Source organism: Chelon labrosus (genome assembly GCF_963514085.1).
Source record: "Chelon labrosus genome assembly, chromosome: 4".
NCBI classification, from domain to species: Eukaryota; Metazoa; Chordata; class Actinopteri; order Mugiliformes; family Mugilidae; genus Chelon; species Chelon labrosus.
In genome coordinates this window covers 14448556-14459693 of record NC_140340.1, presented here as the reverse complement: position 1 = coordinate 14459693, position 11138 = coordinate 14448556, and positions in this window count along the sequence as shown.

Sequence of the window (11138 nt, the reverse complement as noted above, 5' to 3'; positions counted from 1 at the left end):
CCAGACTTTAAGTACTTGACAAATCCATCAGTGTGAAGGTCAATTTGTGTGAAATGAAGAGCTTAAATGCATCTTCATGCTATCACTGACTCTTATAGCAGCCATACTACTATGACTGATACTCCCACTAACAGTCATTTACCTGGCATCTGATGTGTGTGAGCTATCAGCCCAAGTGTGTATATTGTACCCTTGCAGAATATAGCCATATATTACCATATATATAACCACCAATATCGATCATAGAGACAGTCCAAAACTAGACAGACACCAGCAGGAGATTTCATTAACAGAGACAAAGTCTGTGGGGGAAAAATCACCCTCATTATAATTTTCTTCCCAGGGAGAATGCAATCACTGAGACACATCTGGTTCAGGCGTCATTCACATCCGACTGAACCTGTCTCCTAATGTTGCTGCCCCGGTTCCCACTTTATTTATTTCGAGGCATCAGCTGCGGGAGCTGCAGGAGCAGGCTACGCTCTGTTACAGGCCAGCGCATTGTGGATGTATCGGAGGCGCATCACTGCCTCTCCGCGCAACCTCCTGCGGTTTAAGACGCGGTGCGTCAAAGGAGCATCACTGACAACACTGAAGTTACAGTCAAACACACCACGGATTTTCACATTATTATGATTAAAGGGGAAAAAAAAAATACAGGATTTGTTGTTTGGTACAAAGAGCATGTGCCTTAATGTCTTGTCGATACCTGCTCAACATCCCAAGTGGATGCTGCCAAAGTGTCTGCTCCTACCTCAGCTGGAGTCCATCGCCGTTATTCCAGTTTGGGATGTATTCTAAATGACAACCACCTAACAATTCGTCCTCTCTAGGTTCGTCGCTGTGATCAGCATCCACGCTCCCTCCTCCTCCTCCTGCTTCTTGTCTGCATCCAGGGAGCAGCAGCAGCAGCAGCAGCAGCCTAGATCGGAGTAGAAACCTCCTCCTGCTTTTGACTCCAGCGAACAGTAAACACAGCTATAGCTACGCTCCCCCGATTCGCTTGTTTTCCTGCTCCTGACACCTCCTCCTCCTTTTCCATTCCCCTCTGAGGAGGCGATGTGCGCACACTCTGGAATTTATACGGCCATAGTAAACACGACGGGCGAGGAGAGGGAGAGAGGGGAGGGAGGGAGGGAGGCAAGCGTCGACGATCCTCCTATCAGACGAGAGGTGCGCCGTGACGAGTGGAGTCCGGTGAGACACGGGACAAGTGCAGGTATACGCGGTGACTGAGGCTACTCTTAGGCCGGGAGGAGGAGGAGGAGGAGGGGGAGGAGGAGGAGGACGGTCAGCCGGTATGTGAGGTGATCGAAATGATGTCATCTCCAAAGCATGCAGCATTTGACTGGAAAGCACCATTTAAATCCCTTCAAACCCTATTAACGCCCTCTGTACCGAGTGTAATTGCTGCATAATCTGCGAGCTCCGTCTGCCACAGAGAGGACGCGGAGGAAAGGACGGCAGTGTTTTCTTTTATTATTATCATATCCAATCTCTACTGACCCATTTCTCTGAGACAGGAGAAGGTGGGACAGCACTTGCAGGACCTAAATGGGACTTTCCCCAGGCGCGATTTGTTTCCCTCAGCGACTTTAATTAACCTGAATGAAATAAAATATCACGCTAATTTGAACAACTGTCACCTTTCAACACAAATCTTATTTAGTTTGATTGTGCAGCTTTAAGAGACATTCAAAGCCTCCAGCTTGAAATAAAGTTTTTATACAAGTTTTTTTTTATTTATTTTTTTTTCTTCAGTGCTCGGCTTTCTATAGTGAATTCGTGTGACTTGGATAAAATTGCATCAACACTCTACAAAGTCATATGAGATCCAGGATGCAACATACAGCCTAAACAAAACTTGGTTCAAAAAGGTCCAAAATGCAGAAATCACAAAAAAAATAAACTTCAACTAAATGAACAATACAGTGATTAAATATGCACTGTATAACACTGGAGATAATCTATTATACACAATACATCTTGCATATGCACCATCAGGCATAACATTATGACCACCTGACTAATATTGTGTACGTCTCCCTTGTGCCTCCAAAACAGTTGTGACTGATCAGAGAATGGACATGGGCCTTCTGAGGGTGTCCTGTGGTGTCTGGCAATGAATGTTCATAGTGGGGGCTTTTGGGTCCTATGGGTTGAGGGGAGGGGCCTCTGTGGATCATCCCACAGATACTTTGGAGGCCAGGTCAACACCTTGTGCTGTTTTTCATGTTTTTTTTGAGTTGTTCCTAAACTGTTTGTGTTTCTGCATCCTGCTGGGGATGGCTGCTGCCATCAAGGAGTGTCATTCCTATGGGGTGGGGGTTTCTGGTCTGGTCTAGGTGGGTGGTACATGTCTAAGTAACATCCACATGAATGCCAGGTCCAAAAGTTTCTCAGCAGAACATTGTATGGTCAGTGTTATTTACTTCTCCTGTCAGTGGTTTTTATGTTGTGGCTGATCGGTGTATTTTCTGGCTTAAAACACTATTCAACTTTAAAAACATTAAACCTGAACACCAGTTTCTGAATATCTCAGGGTTTTGTCCAGCCATTGCCTTGGAATTTAATAATCAACACCTGAAGACAATGGGAATCACTTTAAACTCCTCTCAGTTTCCTCTGTTGACACATTCAAGTCAGTGATACCCTGCATGATGAGCAGCTGCCAGGTGAACTCTGCAGGCCAACTGGAAGATTACGAAATCAATCTAAACAGCGTAGAATCCGAGTCAAACTTGTTGGCCGACACGGAGGAGCATGTGCGTCTGTGAAACAGCTGGGGATCCCCTGTCTGAGCTTTGTATTTATTGAGGGACTAAATGGTTGTAGCTACATGACCCCTTTTTTTTTTTTGAGAGCTAAATCCAAATCCAGCCCTTATCTCCCAGATTAAGCCCGTGCTGAGCTTAAACCCATAACGATGACCTCATCGCGCCGCTTGTAGACACCCTAACTAGTGCGGAGGCATGTCAGACCGAGAAACCTGCACAAACACAAGCGCCGAAAGCCTCCCCCCACTTTCTCCTTTCGTTGCGCTTTACAAAGTCGTGGAGGAAAAATAAAAGGACGCTGTGCTCGCTGAGTTTGATATCTGTTGTAAAATGGGACCTTAGAAAAACTCATCACTTGTGCTTCATTTATTTATTGTTTGAGTCCTCTGCCGCCTTTTGAATGTTCTTATCAAATGAAAACAAGAATTTATATTTTTCCTGTTTGCAGTTTATGATCTAGTTTGCTATAAAGAAGAAGATAAAGGACAAACTGATTTTTATACTGTTGATAAATGCTCATCCATATTTCTTCAACATAATAACATATTCTAATAAATATCACAATAGGACATGGTATAAAGCTATGGCTATCATTTCCAGTACTTCTAAATCTCCTTTAAACAAAAGTTTTGATCCTTAGTTTTACAATTTGAGGAATGTGAAGCTCCCAAATGAATATTGAACGAGTTCGAGCCAAAAATGTGCTTTATGAATGTTTCATGTTGGTTTTAAAACCAAATGAAAGAGTGGGGTTGGGGAAAAAAATCTGCTTTAATCATTCTTGCTATTTTATGCCATCCCTGTGCAACTCCTGTCTTAAGGCGGTCTGTACAGAGTAGAACGTGTTCCTTTCTATTTCTATCTTTTCTTTAAAACTTTCTTCATGACTTATTTATTAGACCTTGTAGTTGCAGGACGGCTCCTCTTTAGGGATGCTCAGGCCTCTGAGAATCAGCACTGCTGCCTGTGATGTCCACCAACACAGCTTCTGCTTCTCTTGTGGCCGCGCCGCCAGAAACGAGCGCAGAATGAACGCCGCAGGGTATCCGTCCTTATCAGACACAAATCCTACAAGTCTACAAGGTGACAGCTTTATAGAAATATATGCAATGGGACGACTGCACCGTAGATTTTAAACGAGCAATTTGTCTTTTTGTCCACACACATGCAAAGGGCCCTTCTGATTTAAGAGAGAACCGAGCAAACACACTGTGCAATCCTTCCAAGTAGCTGATGTAAAATGCCGCATTGTTTGGCAACGTGCATCATAATCTGTAGGAGGGAATTAACACAAGCCCGCAGTGAAGAATGTCGAGAGGAATGTCATGTGTGTGTGCATGCACGTATACATGCCTCTCAGTGTACAGTATGTTGCGTGAGGACCAGTGCCAAGTGGACACAGATTGTCCCAGACTGGTTAGGGGGAAGGTGGTAGGGTAGAGGTGTGTGTGTGTGTGTGTGTGTGTGTGTGTGTGTGTGTGGTCAGATGTAGACTAGAGAATGAGGGGGAGGGCAGCTTCTGGCTCTTTGGAGAGCCTATTTATGGATCGTCATCGAGAGCCCCTTGTGTTACTCATTGTCACTTTCACTCACACACAGCTGAATAGGTGGCCAATCATCAAATCCACTCAACTCTATTCCTAAAGGGAATGTGAACAAAAGGAGCAAAGATAATTGGCACTTGGATTCACCATCACATTGACTGGAGACCAACAACCAGACATTCTTTCTGATTTCTGATGAAAGAAGAAAGGAAGGCGTGTGTCTGTTTGTGTGCTTATATATGCCTCGGTCCATACGCACTATGGAGCGATCCCTTCCTGTCTGCTAGGGGCAGCTGATGTTGCACAGTGTTGCCATCCATCAGGTTGCCACTACTGTGCATTTCATCCATACTGTCCACTGATGGGATTCATTATGATTGGCGCCAACCAGAGTTGGTGGACGGGTGAGGGAGGGGTGTTGTGGGCGAGGGAGGGGTGTTGTGGGTGGGGGATTCTCCATTTCAACAAGATGATCTCACCTCCTGTCTGCAGCTCAGGAAGAGGAGTTTTCATTCATAAAGTTCACCCATTCACACTTGCGCGTGCTCAGACATGCGCACCCAAACACACATCTACAACCAACACATCCCCCAACGGGATGCTGAGGAGACAGCTGTGCCAATGAGGCAATATTCAGGTGAGATCACTGCCGGATGCCAAGGTTCCTCTTTCCATTTCCAAACTCTATAAAGGATGATGTGTGTTTGATGCCTTTCATCATTTGACCCTGGCCGCATTACCGAATGCCAAGAAAGAGAACAAAGACATCCTGCAAAACTGAGACTGGACACGTAAGCAAATATTTACTTGTTTACGTATCTGGAAGACATTGGTGAACATAGACATTAATGTGTTTATGTTGCTGTTTTCCTGTTTTTGGTTAACACCAGCTCACATGTCAAATCTCTACATATGCTCAACCATGTTTACCAGCTGGTCACTAAAGCCAACCACCAGAACTTTCCCCGGGGACTAGGGGCCTTTGGAGGCACTCATTAAGTTCCCACTGGAGGGACTCCAAAGTTCCTGTACTCCTTTGTACAGGAAATTTGGAGGTGCAAGCAAGCGGCACTAAACATTTCTGACTTGTCGACTAATCCAGCATTTTATTTCAGCAATAGCAATCTCTGCAATAACTTGTAAAATTAATTTGCTTAATTTAAGTCTAGCAAATCAGGAATTTCGGCTTTTCTACTACCGCTTGCTAGTAAATCACAATCAATAGCAGCTGAACAGCAGTGTTGCATAGTCATACCACAGTTTTGTCATCTGTCAGTGAACTAATTCGCCTGATCTTCATGGACCACCATGTAGACGTGACCAACGACCTGAAGGAACTTTTACTTCCTAGGAAAAAGTTCCTGGGGCTAAAATTTCTTGTAACAATGAGTGGAAATGCAACTAAACTGTGTCCATCTGCTCTTTGATCCTGAACAAACGGCTGCCAGTCAAAAATGCTATTTGACCTACACTGCTGATTCAGATGATAATTCTTTGTAGTTTCCCTGTTTCCCTGTACCTTATTATTGTTATAGCTGGTTTAACCTCATATAGTGAACATAATAGCAAACAGATCCGGCAGAGGTAGGAAGAGCTGTGGTTAGTGAGGCAGTTTGGTGACTCAAATCCCTCTATGTCGATGGCTGAGGTTCCTTGAGCAAGCTCCCTACGTGTCTTGCATTGCTACCTGCTGCTCCAATATTTACTTCTCATTCTACTCTGTGTGTACAAATGGATGGGTTACGTAGAGAGAACAAATGTTGTTGTATGTTTGCATATACCATACACCATTAATCTTGAATTAATATTAATTCTTTCTTGGTAATGGTGACAATAACACTAAACAACAAGATGAGAGCCAGAACAATGAGCTGAACGTTCAGGGGTTCACTGCTATAGTCAAACTCCTTCACATACAATTAGTCGTGTTAGTAAAGCTACTGCTACAAGAATCTCTAGGGAACGTGCTCTTTTCGATATTTACAAGAAGTGTCTCAGACAACTGAAGCATATTGACTCATTCTGTCATGTCCTAAAATATGCTAATCCATCATTTAGATCAAGCCTTGCTTTGATCTTGGGGGGAGATTAGGGATGCATCTGATTTTTCCTTTGAAATCTCTGAGAATGGAGGAGGCAGCCGGGCAGCCTGCTGTTGAGAGCCTCTGGCGGCGGCCCAGTCAGGAGAGGGTTAATAACAATAAAGGGGAGGTTGGAGAAGCCTTCCTGAAAGTCACGTGGTTTTTGACGGGAAGGTGGGGGGGGGGGGGACTGGAGGGAGGGGAGGGTGGGTGGATGCTGGAGACGAGAGGGGGAGGAGTCTGGAGCGTGTTGCCGTAGAAACAGAATCCTCTGTTGGCCAGTGTGAAGTCAGAGGCGTAATATTAGGCGGTGACTGCAGTTTGGAGCTGGTGGTGGTGTGAGGTGGGAGGATGGGAGGGGTAGGGGGAGTGGGGGTGACTCACACTGGAGGACACACTCTGCATTCTAATGGAGGGACACAGATGTGGACGCACCCGCACACACCTTCACCAGGCTACATCACCTTCAGTCCTCGGCCCCTTCTCATCTCCACAGATCGGCCTTCATCCTGCACCACTCTGCGTCTGAGCATGTCATTAATTCATTATGTCTACGGAAAATCCATTAGTATAGCTTTTGGTGGCGTCGCTCGCACGCATTGATGAAGGGGCAACTATTAGACTAAGGGAACCAAATGCAGAGACAGGCTGGTAAACTACAGCCGTTTAATTGGTGACGGTATAATTGCACAGCACACGTGGCAATTAAAGCGATAATATGTGTAAACCATGCTCAAGATTATCATTGGATTAACTACACTTCCCAAATACCCCTGAGTGTAGCCGCTCACCAGCTGTTAAGGGGGGACATGTGAATAATTATGTTAATGATTTTTATGCTGTTTTTTGGGGGTTATTTTTTATTATTATTATTATTTTGGCTGTAGGGTAATGGGTTTGTCTCATTAGATACATATTTTTTTGCAAATATTTAATTAACTTTTTATCTCAAGGTGCAAAAGAATATGAAATAATACAAAAAATATTTTCTTAAATGCACAATTCTGATTCCTGATAACTGATTCTGTTGTGGATTGAAAAGCAATGAGATGTCTAAAGTTCATTCTCGCAGAACAAAATTTGTAACTGTACACAAAAATGAACTCATCTATTATATACATAGATTCTATTATATACATAGAGAGTGATTCTGACTTCCAAGGCAAAGAGAAATATTAATATTTTCATGTAAAGGTTATTTGGAAGTGAGCATGATTTATGTCCACCAGATGAACCTTTATAAATATATTAAGATTTTTCTTGCTTTTGTAATGATTCATATAATAAATATCAAGTTGCCAGCAGCGTAATCCCACGTAAATATATGTATAAATGTATATAAACATAAATATATGTGTATATTATTAGACTACCAAAGCCAACCTACTTTCTGCCGCTCACATCACATCAGCCACTGCAGGGTTATAACACAGGGGGATGTGACGTACAGTTCCCCTATAGCAAATATCTGACTTTTGATTGAACGCCGAGTTCCTCTTCCTTTTAAGGAAAGCCAGGGCAGGTTCATTTCCCATCATCGCCGCGTGTAAAACTGGAAGCAGCAGGGAAAATCACAGGCGCTGTGACGCTTTCTCTGTAGCCACCCACAACTGTATCTCATGGCTAGGGGCGAACCAATGGGGAGAAAGCTGGCTATCTCATACAGCGCTGGCTGGTCAGAAAAAAAGTGGGAGGCTGGCTGATGAACGGCATCCTCGGGCTTGTTTATATCAATTTGCTTGTGACCATGACTCATTTAATATTTGGGAAGGGGTGGCGGCTGCTGCACACCCCTGCAGTAAAACCAAAAACTGGTTATCCCCTCTCTCTGTTTGTTTCAGATTGTATCTTTATTTTTTTTGTCAGTTTAAGACAGTGGTTCTCAGTGGTTTTGGCTTGTGATTACCTAAAAGTGAAAATAAATATACAGGTACTTTTAACCAGTTTTCTATTATTTTTTTGACCACCCTGAACAGAAAAATAACAAAGCAGAAGACTTAAGTATTTTGCAAGATGCATGTCAACGCCTTCTTGAAGATATTTCTGCTTTTCTTTAGGTCATTTAAGTGCCTTATCGGGTGTCATTGTTCTGCTAAGATTGTATTACATACTTGGTTTTACTCCATACCAAGCAAACCATAAGTTAATAATCTTCTCATCTCTGTATCCCCGACATGTGTCTCTCATTTATCTTAAACTGAGGCTGACTTTTGCTTTTATTCATCCGCCAAGTGTCTGTTCTGTCATAACCTGCTAAAGATGAGATAATCCCACATTTGACTAATATATTCAGAATAATTAGAGGTAGCTGTATTGTTTCCCAAATCTGTATTCTGGAGGAATACCAACCACCATTTATACAGAGTCATGCAAATTACCCACTTGACTGGATCACATATTAGCTGTATTAAGGGTCATTAATTCAGCTGAAGAAGTCAATTATTGCTTTCCATAAAATTGTGGTAGAGCTGATGTCACATCGAAAGGTGGAAAAGAGAGTGTTGAATCAAAAACAAGAAGCCAACATCATGATATAAAACCTCCAGAATCACCAGGCCACGTTCGGCCAGTTGTTTAAAAAGCAGTGCGCTGTCCATGGTGCTGACCAAAGGCTACAAGTCACCAAGTGGGAAAATGGACCAAATGTACACTCACCTGACAAAACATTAGGTACAAACGAATGCATTACAATACAATGGTGATAATGAAGGTGGTAATTCACTGATCATTTTGGAAGTTGTACACTGTTGTGCTGTTAAAATATCAAATGAAAGGCAAATGTGTTTATGGTATGTAGGTTGTCAAAATAATAGACAGTTCAATTCTATAGTACTATAAACCACATCCTCCAAATTTTTTTAAAAAAAAGATCTCTCAATTATTTAAACATATTCTGAATACCATAACCTTCATGAAGCTAGGTTTAGTGCAGGACTGTTGTATTAGATTAGATTTTCACTAGTGCACCTAATATACTGGGTGTATTTCTTCATTTAACTTGCACAGAAATAGCGTGTTTGCAGATAAGATAGATCCAATGTTTTTTTTTTGAACATTAAAATATAAGTCTAAGAAACATTCAAAAGTTCAGTGTAATCCCATGACACTCCCAAGCCATCAACACTCCGTTAAAGCCACACACCAGTGATTGTAATAACGGTTTTGAGTTAATCTGAGCACTGGATATAACGTGGGCGTCGACTTTATTTTTTTCAAGAGAAACCCTACTCCTTATCCTCTCAGGAAAAAGGGCTCCCCCTCCCCTAAATCGATGTTTATCGATTTCATTACGCTGAAATAAAGACTCATGTCTGGCGAACTGACGATATGAGATGGAGCAGCTCGGCTGACACGCAGCGCCACCTGGTGGTTGTAAACTAAAACAACATCGCGTCAGTTATTACCCGACGAGATTTAGTGACTTGATACACACACACAAAAAAATGATACAGCCCAGAATGACTCCAATATCGGACACCAATTGCATAGCCATAACAATACACAGCCTGGATGATTTCCAGTGTGACATGTGCACGCGATTCAAGCACATCCACACTGAAGAGGATGTTACCAGCATCGGGAGGATGAATCATGGGCTGCAGGAAACAGACAGTGCAATCATGATTCTGACAGAAAACCCTACCTTTAGCGGGCTCGTTGTTATTGTCCGGTAGCGGGACGCAGCAGTTTCCACTCGTGGGTCCGGTTGTAAATAAAGAAAGAGCAGGTGTTTTTCTTCCACACGGCGAAGCTCTGAAACCGTGGTACCTCCGTTCAGCCTGTCTATTACTGCTACTACTACTGGGGTCCCATCTGGCTAATTACCTTGTCAATATTCCTCGAAGGTAATACCGCGAGAACGAGAGTTGGGGTGAGAGCTCAGCCTGACACTCCTTAAAGATCCCACCCTGATTCTAGATTTGCAGCTCACAACTGCGTTGATTTGAAAAAGAGGTTATTGGAAAGAAAATAAATGATAAAAAGAATGATTTTAATGTCAAACATTAACAACAAGCTAAATGCAAATCCCTTCACATTGTTGTAGATTTAATTTGTATAGGATGCAATCACACTCTCAATGACCTATAATGACAAAGTGAAATAAATGAAATCTGATTTATCAAATATGTCTCACTTCTGACATTATTCACTATAAGATGCTGTCTGGACAAAAAAATAAACGAACAGTCCATAGAGCCCTCTGTAGACCTCCGTGATATCATGAATCAAGAAATAGATCAGGATAAGGATTTCAAATCATTTTGAAAGTTTTGAAATTCTGAATCTTCCCATGAGCACAGTGAATTCCATAGGGAAACAAACCACTACAGCCACTTGGATCCTTTCAGATAGAGTTGGCTGTCTCTATGACCAAACTGAGTAACTGAAGAAGAGTCAGGAAGGTGACCAAAAGCTCAATAAGTTTAGACCATCTAAAGTCTTCTACAGAAATGGAAGAACCTACCGCAAGCACAACCACCTCAGTGGTACTCCGTAAGTCCATAAATCTTGACTTTTACAAACTACAGACAAGTGTTTAATAATCCAGTATATGTTGCATAAGGTATATGCATTGTAATAATAATAGTCTGTTTTAGAAATAGACATTGACACGTGATCTCAAAATTAGGAAGCTAAAGACAAACAGTTGTTTACACGATGTGAAGTATTCTTTGAATGTATTATTGGATATGCTAGTTTTTAATTTATTTATTTATTTTTTACTTTTGCATTGA